The 27694-nt window shown below is 32.7% G+C and overlaps 1 long non-coding RNA gene and 1 pseudogene across 5 annotated transcripts in view; both read left to right on the forward strand.

The window, feature by feature from the left end:
• Positions 1 to 8194: 8194 nt before the first annotated feature.
• The window catches only part of LOC107013883, a 30346-nt gene continuing 10846 nt past the window's right edge, over positions 8195 to 27694 (forward strand). The window contains exon 1 of one of the 5 annotated variants that reach the window (XR_003574404.1): positions 8195 to 8634. This is a non-coding gene — a long non-coding RNA (uncharacterized LOC107013883). The remainder of the gene's footprint in view (positions 8635 to 27694) is intronic. The other 4 variants (XR_003580382.1, XR_003574418.1, XR_003574411.1 and 1 more) reach the window with 4 other exon arrangements.
• LOC114078670 lies at positions 25563 to 27325 on the forward strand (annotated as a pseudogene).

The following is a 27694-nucleotide window of genomic DNA, read 5'->3' on the forward strand; positions in this document are numbered from 1 at the left end:
AATATATATTGATTTCTATTTTGAGTTGGCCGATGATACCTACTCAGTACGTGTACTGACCCCTACTTTTATGTTCCTTCTTNNNNTTCTTCTTGTTGTTTTGTGGAATGCAGCAAGTGCTCCAGTGACTTCGTCTCGTCCGCAACTCTAGCCAGTCTTCAGCACGTCAGATTTCAGGGTGAGTTATTGTTCCTAGCTCGGACTAGATTCTCTCATTTACGTCTTGATGTCCTTGAAGCTCGGACATGGACTATCGTTTTATTCTTTATTTTAGTTCTTAATTACTCTTAGACTTAGAAATTTGAGGATAGATGTTCTTGATGTGATGACTTCCAGATTTTTGGGATGATAAGGATTATATTTTAGAAGTTATTTATTGGTTATATTAATGAGTGTTGAGTCTTCCGCATTATATTTTGTTCATTATGGTAAATGATTGGGGTTTAGATTGGTTGGTTCGCTCACATAAAAGGATAAATGTGGGTGCTACTCGCGACTCGTTTTGGGTCGTGACCAAAACAAATAAAGAATAACCATGGATATTATCACACATACAGAGAGGGAAGAGCAAAAACTAATTCGGGTGCTTCCTTTTATTCACTCCAACACACAACAATATTCGACATAATAATGCAAGATAAAGTTTAAACTAATGGAGGAACAACTAACTAGTTAAAGCAAACAGAATTATCAGGAATGCCGACAAACTCAATCCACTATTCGACTCGAATACAGAAAAACCGATTGGAGAGCCTCTTGGAGTTCACAGGACTTTTATCATGCATTATTACGTCCCATATTTATACCTGAACGTGGAAATCTAGTCCCATATTTATGCCGGAACATGGCAGTCCAATCAAATATTATGCCAAAACATAGAAATCCTATCAAAAGATATGCCCGAATATGGCAATCCGATCCAAAGTTTTGTCGGAACGTGGTAGTATGATCTAAATTAGATATCTCAGATTGTGAAAGCCGATCCCAAACAAATAACACAGTCACAATCAGAAGTGTATCATCAAGATCTTAAATTTAAATTATGATTTTATAGTAACATTATTCATCTATATCATTTCCAACAAGTGTGATCAATATTGCAACATTCATACATATACAAGTATCACAATGAATCAAGAACAAGCATACACCACACAAACATAGAATCACAACAATCACCTACCTCGAAAAAGCTTGAAACCCTAAGAAACTTGATCCTTTCCTTTTCGGATTCATTTCTCTTGTTCTTGGTCTTAAAAAAATCACAATAACACCGGATTCAATAAATAATCACTAATTATTTGAAATTATAACAATTGTTTGAACCCTAGATCAAACCCATGATCCCAACTAACCAATTTAGTATTGTATTCCCTATAGAATTCATAACAAAACCTTTCTTCATCATTATTCACCAATTCTATTATGTTCTACGGATCGAGAAATGGACTCGGGTAGTGAAAAATATAACCTTTAGCCTCAAGAATGGTGAAAAATGAGTAGAAATCACTCGGGGTCGATCCTTAGCTTTAAAAGTCTAAACGTGCGAAAGAAGGTTGTGTAGTAGTTTATAATGACATTGATTCGTGTCTAGACCGCCACAATAGCCCTCATCCCACTATAGCGGCGGCCACATAACCACTGAAGTGCCCGCCAAAGTGGCTCTTTTGAGTGAGTGACCACTTCATCTTTCATATTAGATTTTTTGTTCCGTCGCACCCGCTATAACACCTAAATCTCGCTGTAGCTTCGCTGCCAGAGCGACAAAACTCCCGCCACACAGGCACAAACTGAACAAGATAGCTTTTTAAAGAATTTTGAAATAACTTTTTTTACAACACACTTGTAATTGATGATGCTCAGAAAATACCCTTTAAGTAAAGTTCAACGCACAGAGATGTACTATCTCAAATTCAATTATGTAAAGTCGTACATGCTCGTTAACGGGTTATCTAACTACTCATGTAATCATAATCATAAATAGTTCAACTTATTGTACCAGAATTCTCTACACTTTAGTGACTCCGATTTCCTCAAAATCCGGACAAGGTTAGGAAAATCCAAATACTAATAAAAACTTTTTCAAGGTCCAGTTTTCCCTTGTTGGCATTTATACAACAACGGGAACAGGTCGTTATTAAAATCCCTAAAATCAAAGGATCGAATTCAAATATACAATAAAAACAATGAAAAGAATATTAAAAAGCTAACAAGTTGAGATCATGAAATAAAAAATACACATTATTTCTATATAAGCCACACACATAGGAGATCAAAACAATAAAAGAATTACCATAGACATTATCTTACATAGAGAGACGGAAGAGCAAAAACTAACTCGAGTGCTTCCTTTTTGTTCTGTCCAACACACAACAACATTCGGCATAATAATGAAAGATGAAATTTAAACTAACTGAGGAACAACTAATCAGTTAAAACAATAATATTTATCAGCAATGAAGACAAACTCAATCAACTATTCGAGCCGAACACAACAAAACCGATTTGAGAGCCCTCTTAGAGTTCGCAAGACTTTTGTTTTAATTCTTTTCTTTATAGTCGAGAGAGTTTTTGATAATGGCTAAGTGTAAGGATCTAATTCTTTTTTTGATGGTTAAAGCCTATCTAGAATTAGGGCATCTCTTTAGATAGTGGAGGAGAGGGCATATAATATATGGCAAGAAAAATATTTAGGATCAATAACTTAATATTTTCCTTATTTAAAGAAAAAACCAAATCAGTAGTATTATATTACATTATTTTTTGTGCAATTAAAAATTATTTTACTAAAATATAACAAGTGAGAATCAATTCAACTTCAGTTAAGCGAATTATGATCAATTAACACTAGTAAACAAAATAATACACAAAATCTACCTTACCTATGAGACACGAAATATGTCGGGATAGCACAATACCATAACAATCACCTTAGCATCAATTAACCAATTTTAAGCAACGATATAATAATTGTATATTATCATAAGTGAGAAGCTCCAAAGTAAAAATTTGAATTATCATTTTGCCCTTTTACTAAATTAAAATTTTATTAATTATGTAATTAAATACAAATACTTTTAATTGCATAATGGCAAAATTTTTAATAATTAAGTTATTATTTCTTTGAAAATGAGTACATTGATATTGTTTTTAATCTTAATCACAGTTCTCATGAAGGAAGAATTTGAAAAGTTATGATAGATAAAAACAATTATATATCATCCTATCATATCATTCATATATTATATTATTATTATTATCCTACTCTTTTTTTTATCATATATCATCATATCATATTATATAATTGTTAGTATATTTTATATTATAAGTGGGAAGATGCTTGCTCTAAAGTTGGAATAAGAAAAGGCCCTTCAACTTTTTAATTATCATTATTATATTATTATAAATAATAATTAATTATTATTCTATAAATGTGAAACTGTTAAAGTTTAATTACTCAATAAATCAACATTTAAGTTGAATAACTTTTTAACTCTTGAAGAAATCTTTATAAATAAGTCTCTTACACATCGTCTTCTAATGAAAATATGGTACGGTTGAATTTGGTGTTGGGAGCATAAAACTCTTATCGTACTATGTTTTCCAAGCCTTTCTTTACTTTTGGATTTTTCATTTTTTGCTATCATTCAAATTATATTCTTAAATTGATGTTTAAATGTTTGATCTCTTACATGAAAATATACTGCTAATATTTTATTTTATAAACTTATGATGTAATTTTTTTCTCAGGTATAAATAAGAGGTGATTCTTTCCAGGCCATTGAATAGATCTTATAGTTGAAATTACGCCAATACAAATGAGGTATGCGGCATGTCTCTCGAATAATTTTGCATTTTTTTTGCATTATTAATTTATTAGATTTGATATACATACGATTATTGTATCATTAATTAGATTTTAATTATGTGTAATTATAAAGTATAGTCTTTTTGATAACATTAGCTTGAAACAATGACTTATTGAAATTTATTTTTATTCAATCTCCTAGATTTCGAGGTAAAAAGGATAACTAATGTTTCTCACTCAACAACATAGAGCAGAAGAAATCGAGAAGATCTCTGAAGAAGACATATTCTAACAAATGAGGTAATCTAATTTAATATGAAGGAGTACATAATAGTCAAATATGAATAATAATATAAGAGAAAAAAAGGACAAAAAAATTAAAATATGATAAGAAGTATGAAAAATAACCGTAAACAAACTATTAGAATTTTTTGTTCATGCTACAAAGGAGAATAAACACACTCTGTCATCTAAATGTAATATGGAGACAACATATATACTTGTTAAAAATACATATGGTAATTCAAACTTCGGTACAAATTGAGAAGGTGTGTTATATGTATATTGTCCCTTTCTTAGAAAAGCAACAAACTAATATATTGTAGATTTCGACCTAATAGCATAAAAAGTAAATTATTTATCACATTAAATTTTGTTGTCCAAATTTTACAGGTTATCAGAATATCTAATTATTTTGACATTTACATTTTATAATAAAGAAGTCATTTATATAGGTTGATTGTTCATTTATTTCATTTATATTTTTTCATTAAATCATTTTGGAAATTCTTCAAATTGTGATTCTCATAGTTTTTGTTAAAAATTAATTTTTGTTTAATGTGGTTCTAATATAACTTCTACCATATATAATAGTTTTGTGACACTCACGTTCAAGGAACGTGTGCAGGACTATTTGTATTAAAGGAAGAAAACACAAGTCGAGAAGTATTTACACATTCTTAATATAATATATTGACAACAAGAAAAAAGAAATATGTCGTCGAAGATTAATCTAAACTCAATTGTAGCAATCCCAATTATTATAAAAAATTATTACCAGTAGTACAAGTAAAATACCTCATTAAAGGGATTAAATGACATAATGGGAGGTAATAAAGAATAGGAACATCTCAAGATAATCAGTGATTTCATAACCAAACTATCAATTTAACCAAGAATCAACAATCAAGGTATTGTTAAATATACAAGAGCAAACTTTCACACAATATTCTTGTGAAGCAGACAATGAGCTAAGTGATCAAGAGCACCAAGCACATCAAGGAGACTATAATTCAACCTTCTATCACACATAAATAGTTTGTAAAATCTGAAAGTCATAACTAGTTGTTAAATTTTAGGACTCAGAGAACTTCTACACCAAACATGCATAGAACTTTAAGCACATTGCAGATAAGAAAAATAAAATTGCTAAGATGAGATAATGATTTTAAAAGAAATTTACCCAGAGGGATCGGTTAAATATCCTTCTTTTGACCAGTTTGAAACTTTCAAAAGATTCGCAAAACATTCACCTTGTTCACTGGTTCGGAGCTGTTGTCCGGAAATGAGAGACAGGAGAGGAGGCTGGCGACTGGGCGCCGCTGCTGCCGCCGGTTGGTTGATGGCTTTGGGGGATCACACAGGCAGGAGGTTCCCTGGTCTCTGTTGTTCTTCGACGGCTGGCTGCTTATTTTGTGACAAAGATGGCTGCTGCTGTTGTTGTTTTCGTTTTGCCTGCTAGTGGCGTTGTTTCTTCCTGCTGTTCCGTTGCTGCAACGGCCGGTTGCTTTCATTTTCCACAACGGAAAAAGGAGAGGACAGAAACAGAGGCAGCCAGCGGCTGCTGGACTCGCCGGAGCTGCTGCTTTACTCGCCTGGCTGCTGTCCATCGCAGGAAAGGGACAGAAGGGAGGAGAGAGGAGAAGAGGTGAGGGGGTTAGAGAGTCGTCGGTGGAGAGAAAAGGTGGGAGAGAGGGTGGCTAGAGAGGGAGGAGAAGAAGAATAGTAAAAAGGAATAGTCAGGGTTTGGGTCTTTTGATATCAAAAAAGAAAGAAAGGATGGGTGAATCTGAACCATTTATTATTAAAAACATGAGGGAATGAGATTGAGTATCAAAAGATGGATGCTCCAGATTATAAGATGAAATCTCAAAATCACATTGGATTGGATTTGAATGTCAAAAATTGCAATAAAAACTAGCTAGAATTGGAATGGAAGAGTGGATATAATTGAAATACCCTTGAAATTGAATAGACTATAATTGAAAGATATTAGAATAGAATAGACTATAATTGAAAGGATTTTGAGGAAAATTAAAGAGATGATATCCAATTATAATACTCTATATATTATAATATTTTTATATATAATTAAACTCACTTAAATTTTTAAATATTTCATTGAAATAATTGTTTCAAAATTTATTAATAATTCTAAAATATTTTAATAATGATTTTTATTAATTATATATACTAAAATAAATTTTTTTGGAAAAAATTGACTAATATTTTAAACTCTAAATATATCTTAAAAATAAGTGTTTAATCGAATAACAATTCAGAAATAGTTAAAGGTCGGTTAACATTTGGTGTCAAAAATCATACAAGAAGGAAATAAACAAATAAATACAAAGTTTAATCGAAAATAATAACGAACCCCCAAAAAATTATATTCTAATTAATATTTTAAAAACCATTAGAAAGAACGAAAAAGATCGTGAAATGACAACAACTTATTCATCAAAATCATCGTTTTCTTATATGAAAAAGGAAACCCAAAAATTACAAAAAACACCTTCATCACTAGTCTCACAAAGTATGTTTGAAGATACCTACCACATATGTAACATCTCGTAACTCGAAGTAGCTAGGAATAATCTAAAAACTAAAAATATTCGTTTTGAAAAGAAAAGGAGAAATCTGGAAATTTTTCTAAATATATGAAGTGAGTTTTGTCCATTTCCAAATGGCCACAACTCCTAGCTCAAGATGATTTAGAGGTAGTTCTTTATATGGTTGGATAGCCCTTGGAGAGATCTTTCAAAATCTGCGGAGTTTTCCCATTTTTGATATTGTGTGACGGGGATATTCCTATCGCAAGTTGGGCTATTAAAGTTAGTAAAGTTCAATTCTAGATCTAAGTAAGGGCAAACTAGTCTTTTCACCTATCTATTTCCTAATTCATTTTAAGAGTTAATTAGGGGTAAAAATAAATCCTTAATTCAATTTCGGAAAATCGATTTACGCTTAGAGCTTGGGAGAAAAGAGAATAGAATAAGGAGAAGGGAGAAAAATCAAGGTTTCGCCAAGAACACTAAGATCGTCGAGTTCTTAGTAACTTGTGGATTTCGTCGGGGGGTGATCCCTAAAAAGGTATGCGAATCTTTCATTATTTTGGGTCATTCACCCATGTGCAAAGCATGATTGATTCATCGTGATTTCATCCTTAAAAAGATTGGATTTCGAATGTTCTTGAATGTTGTGCTTTAATTGTTCTTGTTGTTGAACATGAGCTGAGATTTAGGATTTCTTTAATGATTTAGGTGTTGTTCTTGAATTAATTTGATTAGATCCTTCTATATATAATGTGGGTAGATGAATATAAAGTGAATTTAAGAAAAAGAATCGAATTAAAAGGATTTAAGTTCAGAAAACGGGAGGAAAATTTGGCTGATTTTTGCCTAAGGTACAGGTGGCGCGACGCGCCCCCATAGCACCAGGAGGGCTGGGGCGGGTGCCAGAATGGTGCCTCATTCAAGTTAGGCTAGGGCAGCCAAAACGTTGTTTTTCACCAGTTTTCAGTATTTCGTCCGTTTAAGTCTTTCTTATGTTTTATAACACTTCCTACTGATTCTAACCACTCTAAATGACTTTTAAACATATAGAAATTATCTAGAAAAATTAATTACAACCTTGAATGAATAACTTCAAATTCAAGGAATGTTTAGAGCCAAGTCTGGAAAGTTCTTTCAAGAAGTCTATTATAGATACTTTAAACTTGTTTTAAGTCTTAAAGATCAGGTTGAGTAAGAAGTAAAGAAGAATGAGATGAAGTTCATTTCAGATTTTCATAAGTCTTCACTACAGCATTTTAGGCCTACGGCCACACTAAATCTTGACAACGCTTGTAAAGTGTTGCCTAAAATGATTTTGGCTACACTCAAAGTTTTTAACTTTTGACAACAATAATATTGGCAAAATTTCTAAAGCGTAGTCTTTAATACTATAGGCTACACTTTATAAGTGTTGTTATAGTATGAAATAAATGGCAACAATTATTTATACATATGGAAACACTTTTAAAGTGTCCTATTTTTTATAATTGTAATAACTATACATTACAAGTGTGGACTTATAATTTTCACTAAATTTTTATATTCCCTACAATATTTTCAACTCTCCCTCCCATTTTTATTGGCAAAAAATAATAATTAATAAAACATTATCTTTTCTCTTTCTCCAACTTTACTCTTTCTCCAAAAAAAGCTTTTTACTTTACTCTTTCTCCACATTTCTCCAAACATTATGGGCATTACTCTTTCACCAAACATTATCGACGAACCTTAGATGAAGAACTGAAGGTGAAGAATTGATATCGACGAACTGAGCTAGAGATTAAGCGGAGAATTGATATCGACAAACTAACTTTAGATGAAGAACTGAGCTGAAGGGAAAAATTGAAGAAAGGCAAACCGAGCTAAAGATGATAAAATCAGAATCAAATAGTGGTGATTATATTTATTTTAGTCACAACAAAGCAGAAAAAATAAGAAGAGAAACCCTAAGACGATAGTCAATTCAATAAGAGGAGGCGACAATGCTTTCAGGTAAAAACCTGTCTAACTATTCCTTCATATTCGTAATATTTCTGGATAAGGAGTATGAATATTAATCATAATTACATGAATTGTTTGAAGGGTGGGATCATCCTCGTATTTTGATTGTACACATTTTTAGTCGGCTATATGATCTATATTCTTATTAGCAATCGTATGATGTAGTGGTTTGAATTAATGATCCATTATATGTGGGTAGGTAGTATCTTTATTATTATTATTGTATTTATTATTATTATTGTTATAATAATTATTATTATAATTATTATTATTATTATTATTATTATTATTATTGAAAGAGAGTAAGATGTAACGAATTTCTTGTTCTAGGCATGAAAAATTATTTTTTTTGTGAGGAAGGTCATGGAATGTAATGATGAAGAGTGATTATATATAAACTGAGTTGTGTTGTGAAAAGTTGATTGGAACAATTTGAAATAAAAAAATTTATTACCAATAACTAGAGTTATGAAAGAGTTAATCAACTTGGTGTCTATACATTAAAAATTGGGATTGAATTTTAGGTGTTCTAATTATATTTGGAATATCTGGGTGCGGATCTCTCATATAATTATTATCACATTTTTTGATAAATTGGGGTTTTAGGTTTAGAGTTAAGAGATAAAATTTTGTTAGTCAGATAATTAAGACTTAAAAATAAATAAAAAATTTGGTTAATTATATAATTAAAACTTAAAAATAAATAAACCCTAACTTGAAATTTGAAGAAAATTGAAAGAGTTCACATATTAATTGACATGAAGATTTAGGAAAATGATTATATATTTGGGTGAGTTTTAATGGATCTAGGCTAGATACATAGTACTATGAATGTTGTTAGTTTCGAAAACTTATTGTTATTATTAATGTGAATAGATTTCTTTTAGTTGGAAGTACTACGAAAGTGGAAGACTCAAGTGTCGGAGCGAATTCTTGATTATTTGAGGCAAGTGGATTTCTAAGCTCTTGCTAAGTGTATGGAATGCGTGTATTTCCTTGTGACATATGTTTGGGAGTAATGGGACTTGGTATGGATTGACTTGTCCACATTGATTAATTCTAACGATAAAAAGGGGTAATAAAACACGATGTGATTATTTGTTTGTATGTGATGTGTTGAGAATGGTACTAGTACCGGTGTTATAATGAGAAGGTTTATTACTATAGAATGCTGATTTTAATCCGAGAATGCCAAAACATATGAGCATTAACTAATATATTATTGATTTGATTTATTATGTGTGATTGTGTTGTTTATTGAACACGTATAATTGTAGTAATTGAGGTGATTATATGCCATACCGCTATTTATTTTATTGAGATGTTGCTTCATCTTCATTATGTGATATCATATTGTGCACATGCATTGACATGAGATAGGGTATGAGTAAAGGTCTAACACGTGGAGATCGTCCGTGTTGAGATCAAGTTATGATTATTTGGGCACGTGGACATTGTTCGTGCGATAGAAAAGTTATGATTATGATTTTGGGCACCTGGAGATCGTCCGTGCAAAATTTATTTTATTTATGATAGTGCGTTGAGATCGTCTGCACAGACACGTGGACATCATCCGTGTGGGTATATGGACCTCTCCAGTCCCCTATGGGTCATGAACTCTCGATGTATTTCCAAGGAATATCATGTATATTGATTGAGAGAGAAATTGGTATTATGAGGCATATCACTTTATGGTGTCGTATTGCATCACATGACATTTTTCATTAATGATGATTAGGAGTTTTATTGGTGGTTGGGAAGTACTTGATATTTGATTTACCTTTAATTGACGAACTTGATATTATGATATTGTGAGTGCCTTTTTGTGAAAGTTGTGATTGTTGAATATTGAGTTCGTAGTTTAGGATGTGTAATTTGTTAAAATGATTTGATGAGCTAGGTTATATGGAAATTGTGAGTTGTTATGTCGGGCTGATTTTTGTGCAGTTTTTAGTTGTGGAGGTTCGGTGTGTATAAGGAGTACTCGTATTTTATTCTCTTAGCTTGTGTTTAGAAGTTTACTTGTTGGGTACCGTGTGGTTGGTACTCACCCCTTGCTACTACAATTTTTTTTTAGCTTACTAGCCCGGACATTATGATATTTCTCTTTTCCTTGTCTGAGGCTTCTTGGAGATTTGTGAGGTAGTTGTTTGATGTCTCAGCGGAATTTTTTTCTCCTTAGTTATGACCTTGTTCTATTCTATAAACAAGTTCATTCGAGACTAGCATTTCTGTTGAATCAATTGTAATACTTTAGAGGCTTGTATACATGATAACCAGATTTTTGGGGTGTTTTGAATTGATTCTGAAATTTTTGCATTTCATTGTGATAGTTGAGTTTTAGGTTGACTTGTCTTGGTGGGATAAGACGAGTGTCATCACATCCATTTTTGGATCGTGACAATAATGGTATCAGAGCCCCAGGTTCATAGGTCTCACGTGTATACAAGTCGAGTCTAAGTAGATTCTCGATGATCGGTACGAAGACGTCTGTACTTATCTTCGAGAGGCTATACTGACTTTTAGGAAAAATCTTCACTTTTTGAATCTCTATCGTGCATCCTTTGTCCGGTCTTATTTCATAACAATCTTCCGTTCTCTCTCACATATAGTGATGACTCATGCAGAGTTCCTTATGTGAGAAGTTGATTGGTGTTTCGTGTATGACTTGAATGTTAGATCTAGGTTTAAGGTGAAAGGTATAGTCATCTAAAAAAGATGTGTAGTCGAATTTGAAATGTTTAGTAATTTGAATGGGTTGAGTTAGGTGAAGGCTCGATAAAGCATTTTGAAATATTTGATAATGATGTCTAATTAATTTTATGAACATGGTTTTTTTTTGTTAGTTAACCCAATAGAGGGAATAGTGGTTGTGTGTATAGGCAATATGTTGATAAATTCGATAATTGAAAGTGGAATGATTAAAAGGATTGATATGTAATGACATTGTGACATCGGAAATTACAATTAACGAAGTTGAATGGGTATGTGTTGTTTAGTATATCATGAGAATGATGTTGTTTGAATCAGGGTCTGAATCTCTACTACAATTCTATGTGTTGAGTCTATATTGAAGAGGGTCATAATATAACTACTATAATGGCATCAATTCTAACTTGTTCAGAGTTAGAAAATGGTTTGATCTAATTCTTTTCCTTGTATTTGTTCAAATATATTATTATCAAATATTATTTTTTGTTCTAAGAATACTATTGATAGTACAAAACATAGTAAGAAACATACTAGTAGAAAGTTGAGAAAAATAAGAAGAAAATTAAATAATCTATATCCGAAATATAAACAACTCAATATCACAAAAACTGATAACATAAAATTAAATCAATTAATAGATAATATATCTAAAATAGAATATAAATATATTCAATATTTAAAGATACAAAGAATAATGATTATAACAAATACAAAGAAAAACTTACTGAAATAATTATAGCGAAAAGATAAGAATTAGGACATAGGGAAAATAGACTTAATAATAACATATTTCCAAGAATTTGTAAAAAAAACTATAATAGCACAGAGAATTTTTTTTTTAATCTAGAAATACAAATAGAAAGTTTAGAGTATAAACTTCAATACAATCTAAGTTTAGAATATAAACTTCAATACAATCTATAAATGAATAAGGAAGAATACGCATAGATGAAATAACATATGAAAACTATGATGGACTAAAAATAAAAATAATATTTTCTAATCTAGGAAGAAGATAAAAGAAAATAGGTAACAATCTAAATTTAATGTTAGAAAAAGAAACGGTAAAACTAGAAGATAGTTTAAATGTTATTATAAGAATAACAAAAGAAAATGAAAACATAGATAGAATAATGAAAATCGAAAAAATAAAACAACAAGCAAAAAGGAAAGTACAACAGTTAGAAGTAAAAAATACTAAAATAATAGAGCTAGAAACAGAGCTAGCAATATTAAAAGAAATATATGAAATTAAACAAAGAGAAAAAGAACATAAAACAAAATTAGCAAATGAGATAATTAAATTCAATGAAAAATTGCAATGAGAAAACGATTTGACGAAAAATAAGAAAATAGCCAAGATAATCTACCCGAAATAAGAATTTATGAAATAAACAACAATGATCTAGAACAACATTCGGAAACAAGCGAAACATATACGAAAATATTAGCAAATATATATAATACAAGGAATTTAGAAATAAATACATGAGGTGTAGACATGGATGAAAAAACTAGCACACCAGGAGTAAAAAACCCAAAAAATTCAAATCCAAAATATTATAATGAAAACTATGGACACTATGATAGAGAAAAAGCTATATGGGATTAAAGATTAATTAAGAAATGGACTCCTATTCCAATAACTGAACAACACAATTTTCTAGATTTAGATTGTGTAGAAGATATAAATAAAACAATCCAATTATGAATAGGATATATATCAAAACAATTAATAGATAACAAAATAGTAATAACAGAGACACACCAGGATATATAGAAAGAACACTTATAGGAACAGTAAAATTATGGTTACAAAATTTATGAGATGAAAATTTAAAAACTTTATGAAATAATAAGAATTAGTGACGAATTAGCTACTACAACTAATAGAAATATTATATAAATATGAAGTAGCAATAAGAAATGAATTTAGTAGTGAGGTATAAGAACAAAATAAAGAAAAAATCATAAATCAGAATCTTATGATAAAATTACCAATATGTAATATGTGTTACATAGAAAGAATATACGTGTGCATTTAGGGAATATTATTATAAATGAACATATAGCGCACATAAGAAAGTAAATAAATAAGAAAATTATGTTTTACAATATTACCAGAACCTTTTAATTAAAAAGTCATAAAAGGTTAGAACGAGACAAAATTAAGAGATACCTTAAGAAGTAGAATACAATTCTTGCAACGATGATTTATGGAACTATATGAAAAACATAAAGACGAAATAAAAATGGAATTAATATCAGTAAAAAATTTCGCATGTTGCAAAAATAAAACAACACCTCAATTTGGTTGTACGGATAGGTATTATAAAAATAGAAATAATAAAAAATAAAGATCAAAATACAAATATAAAAAACCGAGAAGAAGATACTATGTAAAAAACTACAAAATCAAAAGACCATATAGACTAAAAAGAAAACTAACACAATGTACTTGTTATAATTATGGAAAATTAGGACATATATCCAGAGACTATCAATTACCAAAAAATTCAAAGAAAAAACAAATATCAGAAATAATAATAAACGATGAAAAATATACGCAATTGGGTACAAAGATTATGAATTAGAAAGTGAAGATAGCATATAAGAAATATCAAAAAAAGAAATGGATAACCATAAAGAGATGAAATCAGATAATGAATTCTATATTACAACAAATAACTGAAACAGATATAAAAATAATAATTAAAGAAGAACATCAAGACGAATAATCGTTAGAACAAAAAAATAATATTTGATAATAATATATTTGAACAAATAAAAGGAAAAGAATTAGATCTAAACATTGCAAAAATATTCGAAATACCAACAATAAGTAACTGGTTTGAACGACAAAAAGAAGAATATTATGTAGTAAATCAAAGAGAACATATCATAGATTGCAAATACACTAAAGGAAAGGCCAAAATACCAATAATAAACAAACGAATAACAAATAAATAAATACAAGACATTAAGGCTAAAAATTCAATTAAATATGTACATTTAGGAGGAAGAGAAACACTAATAAAAGTATATTGTAGAGAAGGAATAGATAGACCCGTAGAAATATACTTAGCGGATGATAGAATTGTACAACCCATAGAAAAAAGTATAATAAGTGCAATAAAAGGTAACTTTATATACCAAAAATTTTAAATTTATAATAAGTGCTAACTACTCAGTAGCAATAAATGACAAGAACATAGATAAATCACTAGTATTATATTGGAAAATGTCAGGAATTGAACTATCCCCGGGAAGTAAAATATTTACACCTAGATGTAAAAACTTATATGTTTTAACAACAAAACATAAAATAATAGCAAAAAATAAAATAAAAAATAAAAATATAAGATCCTTTTGAAAGGATAGTCACAGTCATAGATAAAAATGATTATAGTTATAATGAGATTGATATAGAAGAAGACTTAGAAATAGTAAAAGCAAGATTTAGCACATCAAAAAGAAAAAATTGTGAAATAACAAAATATCATAAAAAATGAGTACCTCAAGAAGAATAACTAAAACTCCACAAAAATTAATGGAAGATGAAATAAAACCACATCATTAATCCATAATGTGTCACGCCCCGAGCTACCCCCGAGACACGGACACGGAACCTAGGATCACAAGTGATCCCAAGCTAACCCTGATGGCATGATCATGAGCATACTAAAGATAATAAACTGTTACGGAAGCTAAATCATACTTAATATGAAATGATGGGGAATACCCATATTCTATAACTGATATATTTGAAAACAATGAGTTTAATACAAAAGAAATATTAACTTAATACTAAGCTGAATCTAACTATGTCTGAAAATAGCCTCTAAACTAGACTACAAATACTGGGACAAGCCCCATGTAAATCAAGCAAAAACTGAAACTAAATGACTAAAGACTGAAATGAAACTCATGAATATTGTCCTCGGAGAATGAGGACTCACCACTGAATCTGCTGAACTGAAGATCGGGAAATCGATCTATGCGTGATCTGGATGCTGAGAACCCGAACCTACATCACGAGAAGATGTAGCGCACATATGTGTCACTACTTGAAAGGTAATAAGAATGTAGGATAGAGTAAAGCTGAAATAAAACATAACTAAACAAGCACAAAAATAAGTATAATAATCTGAACGTGATGTCCTGATTTATGAGCTAACTGGATGCAATGACCTGTTTATAACATACTGAAACTGAATACTGAGTATACTGATAAATGGTCAATACAGAGAGTCTGACTGAACTATGGGAGCTACTAATAACCGATAATAAAACCACATGAGCTAAATGTAGAGTCTGATGTATACGCCCCATCGAGAGGACCCAATATACCCTGCCAAAGGTATAAAGACATGCTGACGTGATCACTAAACTGATTGCGCATAGAGGGTACTTACAACCTACTTGGCTAGTAGTTTAGGGACTATAGGGTACGCTAAACCCTAGTTCAACTCTGTATTATGCTACTCCCAATGAATTCTGTAAATTTACTGTTTATGTTTGAATTTCTGTAAATACTGGATAGCTCGAAACTGAACATGCAAATTGAGAATGCAACAATTAATCTAGTAATTATGCATTTATAACTGAGACATGTATATCTGATGTGTCTGAAATATCTTACCTAGCATGCATAATTCAAGAACTAAAGAAATAGAAAGCCGAGGTTCTGAAACTCATGCAATAAACTGAATAATAACATGATAATCTTATTTGGAACATATAAATAATAAATTCATGAAATTCTAACAAAGTTCTAGAAACCCTAGGTTTAATCATGACAAGAGAATCAAAAATCTGACTAAAAACTAGTAACCTAATGGGTAAAACGAACCCACTACTGAAATCCCACATACCTGGTGATGAAATCCACGGAAAAATACTTAAGTTTTGGGGCTCGAACTGCTGGAGCTTGTGGCATTTTTGAACTAGGGTTCTTGAGCTTTTTTCTCCTCTCTTGCTTCTAATTTTCTAAGATTTTATCTAATGATTTGACTTGGATATGTTTTAATTATGTTTCTAGGCTTAAACTGACTAAAATCTGATGATTTAGGGTCAAAACGACGTAACTTAGGGTTTAAACGGAGTAGGAAAGGTCAAAAAGACCCCTGGGAAGGTTTCTTTCGGGCATCACGACGGTCAGGACTGACGTTCCATCGTGCGCCTGACGTACCGTCGTTGGGTCCGTCGTGAGGGCCTGTTCGACAGGCCTTTACTAAAATGGACATAACTTTTTACTCGAACGTCTGATTTTAGCATGGTCGGTTCGCTGGAAGGATAATTCAATTATCAATTTGTGGGTAGGTCATGGGAGACCTAATTCATTTTGTGCTAAGAGTTATGATCATTTTAAGTTGACCCAATTGCATTTCCCTTTAACTGGCTGAAAATTTTCCACCTACGGATCGTAGGTCCACCTACGAACCATGTTGGTCATCCATAGATCTTATCACAGAGTTGTTGAAGCGAGTCTTGATCGACGATCACGGACTACGGACCGTTGTTTGACCTACGGACCGTAAGTCCGTCCGTCGTTCAAGACTTAACCAATTTTTCTAGGCTGAAATTTTTAGGAGTTTCTGATCCCATCGACGGTTGTGCAGGACGGACCGTGGTTCAGGCTACGGTCCGTCGATGCAACCGTTGGTAGCACCTGCAGATTTTTCTGAAAAACTAATTTTTGGTATGTTTTGGCTACGGGGTGTTACATTATCTCCCCCTTGAGAACATTCGTCCTCGAATGAAGACTAAACTAGCTGAAATTGAGGGAGAGAGATACAAACCCCACTACTAAACACGGAGAACTGAGTTCTGACTGAATTGAGTTCTGAGTACATGCAATTACGCTAAAAATGAAAGTACAAACTGAGGGAACATGATATTAAAATTGAATTTATGCATGAATGACTGTAAAACTGAAGAGGAACTATTACCTCAAGCTGGAGTGGAATCGGAAGGAAAAAGGTAAGGATACTTGGCTTTCATGGCTGCTTTTCTTCCCAAGTAGATCCCTCTACGGACTGACTCCTCCACAAAACCTTGACTGAAGCGATTTCTTTGTTTCTAAACCTTCTAACCTGACAGTCAAGAATCTCAACTGGTACATCCTCATAAGAAAGACTATCTTTCACCGCCACACTCTCTAATGGCACTATAGAGACTGGGTCACCCACGCACTTCTTCAAGAGTGAGATGTGGAAGACCGGATGTACTGTTGCTAATTTTGCTGGCAACTCTAACTCATATGCCACCTTGCCAATCCTTTTCAAGATAAGGGCCTACATATCTAGGACTGAGCTTCCCTTTCTTTCCAAATCTCATCACCCCTTTCATAAGTGAGACTTTCAGAAAAACCCAATCATCAACTTGGAACTCTAGTTCCCTTCTCCTTACATCTGCATAGTATTTCTGACGACTTTGGGTTGTCTTAAGTATAGCTCTAATGAGTTGTACTTTCTCCATAGCATAAAGGACTGAATCTAGACCAATCAAAGCTGCTTCACCTACTTCAAACTAACCAACAGGAGATCTAGATCTACGCCCATATAAAGCCTCATAAAGGGCCATCTGAATGCTGGAATGGTAGCTATTATTGTAGGGAAACTCAATAAGTGGAAGATGATCATCCCAACTACCTTTGAAATCGATCACACAAGCTCTCAACATATACTCTAAGGTATGAATGGTACGCTCTGCCTGCCCATCCGTCTGTGGATGAAATGTTGTACTAAGGTTAACTTGAGTACCAAGACCTTTTTGAAATGACTTCCAAAAATGAGAGGTAAACTGAGGACCTCTATCTGAGATGATAGACAAACGAACCCCATGAAACCTCACAATTTTCGTAAGGTAAAGCTTGGCATAGTCCTCTGCCGAATATGTAGCCTTGACCGCCAAAAAGCGAGAAGACTTAGTCATCCTATTAACTATCACCCAAATTGAGTCATGCTGTCTGCGAATACGAGGTAACCCTGTGAGAAGATCCATATTGATCACATCCCACTTCCAAGTAGGAATATCGATCTTTTGAGTCATACCTCCTGGTTTCTGATGTTCTCTTTGACTTGCTGGCAATTGGGGAACTTACTCACAAAGTCTGCTATATCCCTCTTCATGCTATTCCACCAATAGACTTCCCGTAGATAGCGGTACATCTTTGTTGCATCTGGATGAATAGAATACCTGGAGTTATGAGCTTCTTCAAGAATATGCTGCCTCAACTCTTCCCCATCAAGAACACACAATCTACCTTGGTAGAGAAGTAAAACATCTCTCCCTTGGGAGAAAACCTCCATTCTCCGATTTTTGGCTACACCCTTTAGTTCAAGCAACATCGGATCACTCTCTTGCTTTTCCTTAACCTCCACTACCAAAGACGGTTCTGCCCCATTCTGAACTGTTACACTGCAGTCTGATAAGATGATAAGGCGAACTCCCAAGCGAGCAAGCCTGTGAACATCCTTCACTAGCTCCTTTTTTTTCCTATACATGGGCTACACTACCCATAGATAATCTACTAAGAGCATCAGCCACTACATTCGCCTTTCCAGGATGATAATGCACACTCATATCATAATCCTTAAGGAACTGAAGACATCTCCTCTGGAGAAGATTCAACTCTTTCTGGGTGAACACATACTGAAGGCTCTTATGATCGGTGAATACATCTACATGAACACCATACAAGTAGTGTCTCCATATCTTGAGTGCAAACACCACTGCTGCAAGCTCGAGGTCATGAGTTGGATAGTTCTTCTCATGCACCTTAAGCTTTCTAGAGGCATAAGATATAATCTTATCTCTTTGCATCAACACACAACCAAGGACAACTCTGGATGCATTGCAATAGATCACATCACCATCTGAACCCTCTGGTAGATTCAAGAAAGGAGCTGTAGTCAATCTAGTTTTCAATTCTGCGAAGCTTTTCTCACAATTATCTGACCGTTGGAACTTGACCATCTTCTAAGTCAACCTAGTCAATGGTGAGGCTATGGATGATAATTCTTCCACGATCCTTCTGTAATAACCTACTAGACCTAAGAAACTTCTGATATCTGTAGCAGAGGTAGGTTTGGGCCATTGTTTCACTGCTTCTATCTTTTGTGAATCTACACAGATCTCTTCGCTAGATACAATGTGACCAAGGAAAGCAACAGATTGCAACCAAAACTCACATTTACTAAACTTAGCGAATAACTGGCGATCTTTGAGAGTCTACAGAAATACTCTCAAATGACTTGCATGTTCTTCCTCACTCCTAGAGTAAATGAGGATATCATCAATGAATACGATAACGAACAAGTCTAAGTAGTGTTTGAACACTCTGTTCATCAAATCCATGAAAGCTGCACGAGCATTGGTTAGTCCAAACGACATAACTACAAATTCATAATGACCATACCGAGTTCTGAAGGTTGTTTTCGGAATGTCACTATCTCTGACTCTGAGCTGATGATAAACCGATCTGAGGTCTATCATTGAGAAATGACTAGCACCCTGAAGTTGGTTAAACAAGTCATCAATCCTTGGGATGGGATTCTTATTCTTGATTGTGACCTTGTTCAACTGTATGTAGTCAATGCCCATTCTAAGAGAACCATCTTTGTTCTTTACGAACAATACTGGTGCACCCCATGGTGAAATACTAGGTCTGATGAAACCTTTATCTAGAAGGTCTTTCAACTGGTCTTTCAATTCCTTAAGCTCTGCTGGAGCCATTCTGTAAGGAGGAATGGAAATAGGCTGGGTATCTTGAAGGAGATCAATTCCAAAGTCGATTTCCCTTTTGGGAGAGACTCTGGAAAGATCTTTTGGTAACACGTCTTCAAATTAACAGACTATTAGAACTGACTCAAAAGTTGGGGTTTCAAGTCTAGAATCCTTAACCCAAACTAGATGATAGAGATAAACCTTAGAGATCATCTTTTTGTCCTTAAGGTAAGAAATAAATCAACCCATAGGCGCTAAGCTACTACCCTTCCATTCTTAGATTGGTTCGTCTGGAAACTAAAAATGAACAATTCTAGTTCTATAATCGACTGTGGTATAACATAAGTGTAACCAATACATGCCTAGAATGACATCAAAGTCTACCATTTCTAACTCTACTAGATCTGCTAATGTGAATTTCTTAGAGATTGTGACAGGGCTATTTCTGTATACCTGTCTAGCTATAACTGGGTCACTTACTAGAGTAGACATTGAGAAAGGTTCTAAAAGAGTTTCTGGACTGACATTGAATTGGACTGCTATACTGAGTTACAAAAGACAAAGTCATGTCTGTTGTCTTTCCACAGAGTGAACCATATGTGAGTAACATCCTTGAGTTGATAGGATGTCAATCTCACCTATTACTACCAGTTACTTACATCACACAAAATATTTTCTTGACCTCATTAATGAACTTTTGTGGGTCCTTAACAAGTTGCAACCCTAAAAACTTTGGCAGAATCATCCTAACAAAATCACAAATCTGGATGCCACTAGTCGGTCATTTCTATTAGTAGGAACAAGAACGTGCTGATTATTCTGGTTAGTCATACTTTGAGCCAAAAGCTGAATTGACATTCTGAAACTCTACATTTGAACTTCTTTATCAGGTACTAGAGGAACTATGTTAGCAATGCGTCCATTAGCATTCCATTCCTAAGCTCTACGAGAAGGAATGATCTTATGCGCACAACGTCAAGTTAGAATGGAATTTGATCATACCTTACGCACGATAAGAGTAACAAGAAAGTGAAGTTTTTCCAAAAACACTTAATAGCCTCCATCTCATTAGATGTGGTGCACTTCACACCCATGAAAAGGACTCTACTTAGTGAGGCTTTTAAGACATCATAGGACACTGAAACCTAGTGCTCTGATACCATGTTTTGTCACGCCCCGAGTTACCCCCGAGATGCGGACACGGAACCTAGGACCACAAGTAATTCCAAGCTAACCCTGCTTGCATGATCATGAGCATACTAAAGATAATAAACTTTTGCGGAAGCTAAATCATACTTAAAATGAAAAGATGGGGAATACCCATATTCTATAACTGAGATATTTGAAAACAATGAGTTTAATACAAAAAGAAATACTAACTCAATACTAAGCTGAATCTAACTATGTCTGAAAATAGCCTCTAAACTAGACTAGAAATACTGGGACAAGGCCAAGCTAAATCTAGCAAAAACTGAAACTAAATGACAAAAGACTGAAATGACACTCGTGGCTGTTGTCTTCGGAGAATGAGGACTCACCACTAAATTAGCTGAACTGGAGATCGGGAAATCAATCTATGCCTGATCTGGATGCTGAGAACCCGAACCTACATCACGAGAAGATGTAGCGCACGTATGCGTCAATTCCTGAAAGGTATTGAGCATGTAGGATAGAGTAAAGCTGAAATAAAACATAACTGAACAAGCACAAAAACAAGTATAATAATTTGAACGTGATGTGCTGATTACTGAGCTAACTGGATGCAATGACCAGTTTATACCATGCTGAAACTGAATATTGAATATACTAATAAGTGGTCAATGCAGAGAGTCTGACTGAACTGTAGGAGCTACTAATAACCAATAATAAAACCACATGAGCTAAATGTGGAGCCCGATGTATACGCCCCATCCAGAGGACAAAATATACCCTGCCAAAGGTATAAAGGCATGCTGGCGGGATCACTAAACTGATTTCCCACAGAGGGGACTTGGCTAGTAGTTCTGGGACTATTAGGTACGCTAAACCCTAGTCCAACTCGGTATTATGCTATTCCCAATGAATTCAGTAAATTTACTGTTTATGTTTGAATTTCTGTAAATACTGGATAGCTCGAAACTGAACATGCAAACTGAGAATGCAACAATTAATCTAGTAATTATGCATTTATAACTGAGACATGTATATCTGATGTGTCTGAAATATCTGACCTAGCATGCATAATTCAAGAACTAAAGAAATACAAAGCCGAGGTTCTGAAACTCATGCAATAAACTGAATAATAACATGATAATCTTATTTGGAACATATAAATAATAAATTCATGAATTTCTAACAAAGTTCTAGAAACCCTAGGTTTAATCATGACAAGAGAATCAAGAATCTGACTGAAAACTAGGGACCCAATGGGTGAAAGGAACCCACTAGTGAAATCCCACATACCTGGTGATGAAATCCACGAAAAAATACTTATGTTTCGGGTCTGGAACTGATGGAGTTTGTGGCGTTATTGAACTAGGGTTCTTGAGCTTTTTTCTCCTCTCTTGCTTCTAATTTTCTATATTTTTATTTAATGATTTGACTTGGATATGTTTTAATTATATTTCCAGGCTTAAATTGACTAAAATTTGATGATTTAGGGTCAAAACGACGTAACTTAGGGTTTAAACGGAGTGGAAAAGGTCAAAAAGACCCCTGGGAAGGTTGCTGTCGGGCCTCACGACGGCCAGGACTGACAGTCCGTCGTGAGCCCGACGCCCCGTCGTTGGGTCCATCATGAGGGCTTGTTCGACAGGACTTTACTAAAATGGACATAACTTTTTACTCGGATATCTGATTTTGGCATGGTCGGTTCGCTGGAAAGATAATTCAATTATCTATCTATGGGTAGGTCATGGAAGACCTAATTCATTTTGTGCTAAGAGTTATGATCATTTTAAGTTGACCCAATTGCATTTCCCTTTAGCTGGCTGAAAATTTTCCACCTATGGACCGTAGGTTCACCTAAGAACCATGCTGGTCATCCATAGATCTTGCCACAGAGTGGTTGAAGGGAGTCTTGATCGACGATCACGGACTACGGACCGTCGTTTGACCTACGGACCGTAAGTTCGTCCGTCGTTCAAGACATAACAAATTTTTCTAGGCTGAAATTTTTGGGAGTTTCTGATCCCATCGACGGTTTTGCCAGACGGACCATGGTTCAGGCTACGGTCCGTCGATGCCACCGTAGGTAGCACCTGCAGATTTTTCTGAAAAACTAATTTTTGGTCAGTTTTGGCTATGGGGTGTTACATAATGGGAATAAGGAACAACAAAAATATTTAATATTTGTAGATACAGGACGAGAAGAAAACTATATTACAAGAGAATTAGTAACGGAAGATGAAATAATAACTACTGGGAAATCATGCCCCGAACTACCAAAAGCATTAATGTATACCGAAGAAACTACAGAAAAGGAAATAGTCATTGGAGGAGTACCAATAGTAACAAAATTTAAAATATATCAAGGAGATGAAAATATTATTTTAGGAATAAAATGGATAGAACAAGTAAATCATATAATCTAGAAGACAAACAATTGACAATAAATGATAAAAAAAAAGAGTATAATAAGAAGAATTTTGGTAGGATAAAAATATGAAAATACATATACTTGCAAAGATAATAATAGAGGAATATTGCAACAGATATTATACACCGACGATTAATACGGGAGCAGAAGCTAATATATGTAAATATAATTGTTTACCGAAACATAAATGGAAAAAATTAAAAACACCGATAGCAGTAACATGATTTAATAATAAAGGAAGCATGATCACATATAAGGCAAAAAATATACAAATAAAAATATGGGATAAGATATTAACTATAAAAGAAATATATAATTTTTAATTGACTACAAAAGATATGCTGTTAGGAATGCCTTTTTGTAGAAAAATTATACCCACATATAATAACAAAAACACACTGGTGGTTCACAACACCATGTAAACAAAAAATAGGAGCAAAAAGAGTAAATGTCAAAAAACAAAAAACAACAAAATGGATAAAAAGAAGTGAGAAAATTACGTAAAACTTAGAAGATATAAAAGAAGAAGACCCTAAGATAGAATTAATTATATTCTCTATAAATTAAGTAAAAATAATCCAAGATAAGTTAGAATTATTATATAGTGAAGATCCTTTACAAGGATGGGAAAAACATAAAATAAAAGTGAAAATTGAGCTACTTGATAATAATAGTATAATAACCCTAAAAAATTAAAATATAATTTTTAAGACTTAACCGAATTTAAGATACATATAAATGAATTATTAGAAAAAGGATATATACAAGAAAGCAATAGTAAGCACAGAAGCCCGACAATTATAGTAACTAAACATAGTGAACAAAAAAGAGGAAAAAGCATAATGGTTATTGATTATAGAAATTTAAATGCAAAAATTAAAACATATAATTATTCGATAACAAATAAAATACTAGAGATAAGACCAATACAAGGATATAATTATTTTAGCAAATTTGATTGTAAATCATGATTTTATCACTTAAAACTAGAAGAAGAGTCTAATAAACTAATAACATTCACTGTACCACAAGTATTTTATGAACGAAATATATTACCATTTGGATATAAAAACGCACCAGTTAGGTATCAACACTGTATAGATAATTACTTTAAACAAATAGAAAATTGTATAGTATCCATTGATGATATACTATTATATTCCAAAACACAAGATATATATGTAAGATTATGAGAAAAATTTATACATATAATAGAATATTCGGGTATAAGTCAAAGTAAAAAAAAAACAAGATATAATGAAAAATAAAATAGAATTCTTAGGAATACAAACAGATAAAAACGGAATAAAATTGCAAACACATAGAGTACAAAAAATAATTAACTCAAATGAACAACTAGACACAAAAAGGAAATTACAATCATTCTGATGCCTAGTAAATCAAGTAAGAGAATACATACAAAAATTAGCAGAAAATTTAAAACCATTATAACAAAAATTAAAGAAAGATACGGAATATCAGTTTGATAAAAAAACCAAATACTAATACAAAAGGTAAAATTATTATGTAAAAACTTACCTAAACTATACTTTCCAGATGAAAACAAAAAAATTACTTATATAATAGAATCAGATGCGAGTGAGAAAAGTTATGGAGGAATGTTAAAATACAAGTATGATGCTATTACAATAGAATACCATTGCAGGTATTATTCAGGAACATTTAGTAATACAGAAATAAAATGGAAAATAAATAGAAAAGAATTATATTCATTATATAGGTGTTTATTATCATTTAAGCCATATATTGTATATAACAAATTCGTTATAAGAACAGATAATACACAAGTAAAATGGTGGCTAACAACAAAAATACAAGATTCGGTAACAACAAAAGAATAAAGAGATTAGTATTAAATATATTAAATTTCACATTTACAATTGAAGTAATAAAAACTGATAAGAATGTTATTGCAGATTATTTATCACGACAAAGCTACTGAGACTAAGGGAGAAGATACAATTGAAAAGATACTCGAAGCTATTACCACGCTTTGTACAAAAGTGGATAGTATGGACAACGAGATACAAAAGCTAAAGACTAATGAAGATAATCTGAAGTCTAAACCTAGCATAAGTCAGCAACATGACTATAAAAATGCTGAACTATGTCAATCGGAAGACAGAAAGAATCCAGAGCTAAACGTTGATGTTGGGAAACACCTAAAAAACCATAACAATTGTTTAAATACAACTGCAGGTACAAGCCAACGAGTTAGTGAAAAACATGAGAATTCAAACATAAACCAGTTATTCCAAAAATCATTTACCTCGAGGCTAACACCAAAAACATATTAACTACAAAACCACAACTTCTACATACGCAGACAGCCTACACCATGACAAAAGAACATATAACCATATTATGCGAATCTATATAGAAAATATATACAAAATCCTAACGTTTTTAAACCTTAAACCCAGATCTTCTACAACCCAAGAACCCAACCAGGATTATTTAACCCAAAAATTACAAGGTTATAATAAACTGATTGCACAATCGAAAACTAACGCCAACTTAGTTAGGACATGTTACAACTATGGATTACTGAATACAGTATATGCATGACGGAGAGGAACTAAGAGGAACGTCGGAGATACATAAAGCATTTATTACTTATAAGAGAGTTACTAGGGGGAATTTATTCCATGTAAAATTTAATACGGTAATAGCAGTGATATTATACGAGGAGATAAAACCTCCTATACAAGTAGTAAAGATAGAATTAACAAAAGATATGATAATATCGGAAGATATTGAACAAAAATCACAGTTACAAAAAAGTGACATGCCAAGCTTCTATGCCAATAAGAGAATAATTGGTATATCAACCATTATACAAGAACTGGCAAATAATTATTTAAACGGAAACACTATATGGAGCTACTCTGCAAGGGATCAGTTAATGATTTATTCCAATTCAAGGGAGATAAGGAAAATAGATATGGATGAAGTCTAGAGATGGATTTTATCATTACTTAAGCCAGAAGAACGACCTACAACACGAGCACTTAAAGTTTGATTTATTTTGGAAAAGTTATTAACAAGATATTGCAAGCTAATTGGTCACAAATACCCTGATCACATATGTTCAAAATGCAATGGAGAAGATAATATAATCCCAGATGTCCAGCTGGAATAAGAGATGAAGACGGAAGATGACAAGAAGATAAAGATGAAGATAAAAGGAAACACAAAAACGTGCTTGGCCACATAAAGCAAAAAATAGATATGTAAAAGTCTTGAAATATGTAGTAGTAGTCACATAACTTAGTCAACATATGCATGTGCATTATTAAAGATATGTTGACAAGTGCAAAGTATGGTAGGTAGGGTGTACTATTAAAAAGACAAGTGTAAAAGTAGTACGGTAGGAATAGTTGTAAAGTAAGTGTAGAGTATAGTAGAAGTATGATCATGCACTAATTTCTTTCTATATAAAGGAAGTAATATGTAACATAAAGGTGGGAAAGGCCTGAAATTTAAAGCTTTATTTTAAAATACTCTCTCAACTAAAAAATTAATATTGAGATAAATTGAGCAACGATCTGAAATCAAATCAGATATTTCAGATAGCATGAATACGCAAGAAACAAAGGTATATTTTTAAAAAAATATGCGGAACTAATTTCATATATACCTGAATATCATATATATGATTGAATAATTTTATGTTAGTTATTATGTATTAGAATTATTTGAATCATGATTTCTAGTATATTAGCACACTGGAAAAAGGGAGAAAACTTCTATGTTATGCCATCCTAATGTTGAAACTGGTAGGCGAGGAAAGCCCTTTAGGGGAGTAAACAAAGTTGAGGCGCTAATAAGAAGGAAGTATCCGCTAAAGTATGATGCTAGTAGTGACAGAAAAACATGATAAACAGATAACCTAGTTCATAATAATCTAATATAAATTTAATCGATTATGAATATGATAGGAAGGAATAATTGAAAACCCACGCATAACAACAAACATGGCCACATACATAAATGACGAAATGATAAAAA

Source organism: Solanum pennellii, chromosome 1 (genome assembly GCF_001406875.1).
Source record: "Solanum pennellii chromosome 1, SPENNV200".
Classification (NCBI taxonomy): domain Eukaryota; kingdom Viridiplantae; phylum Streptophyta; class Magnoliopsida; order Solanales; family Solanaceae; genus Solanum; species Solanum pennellii.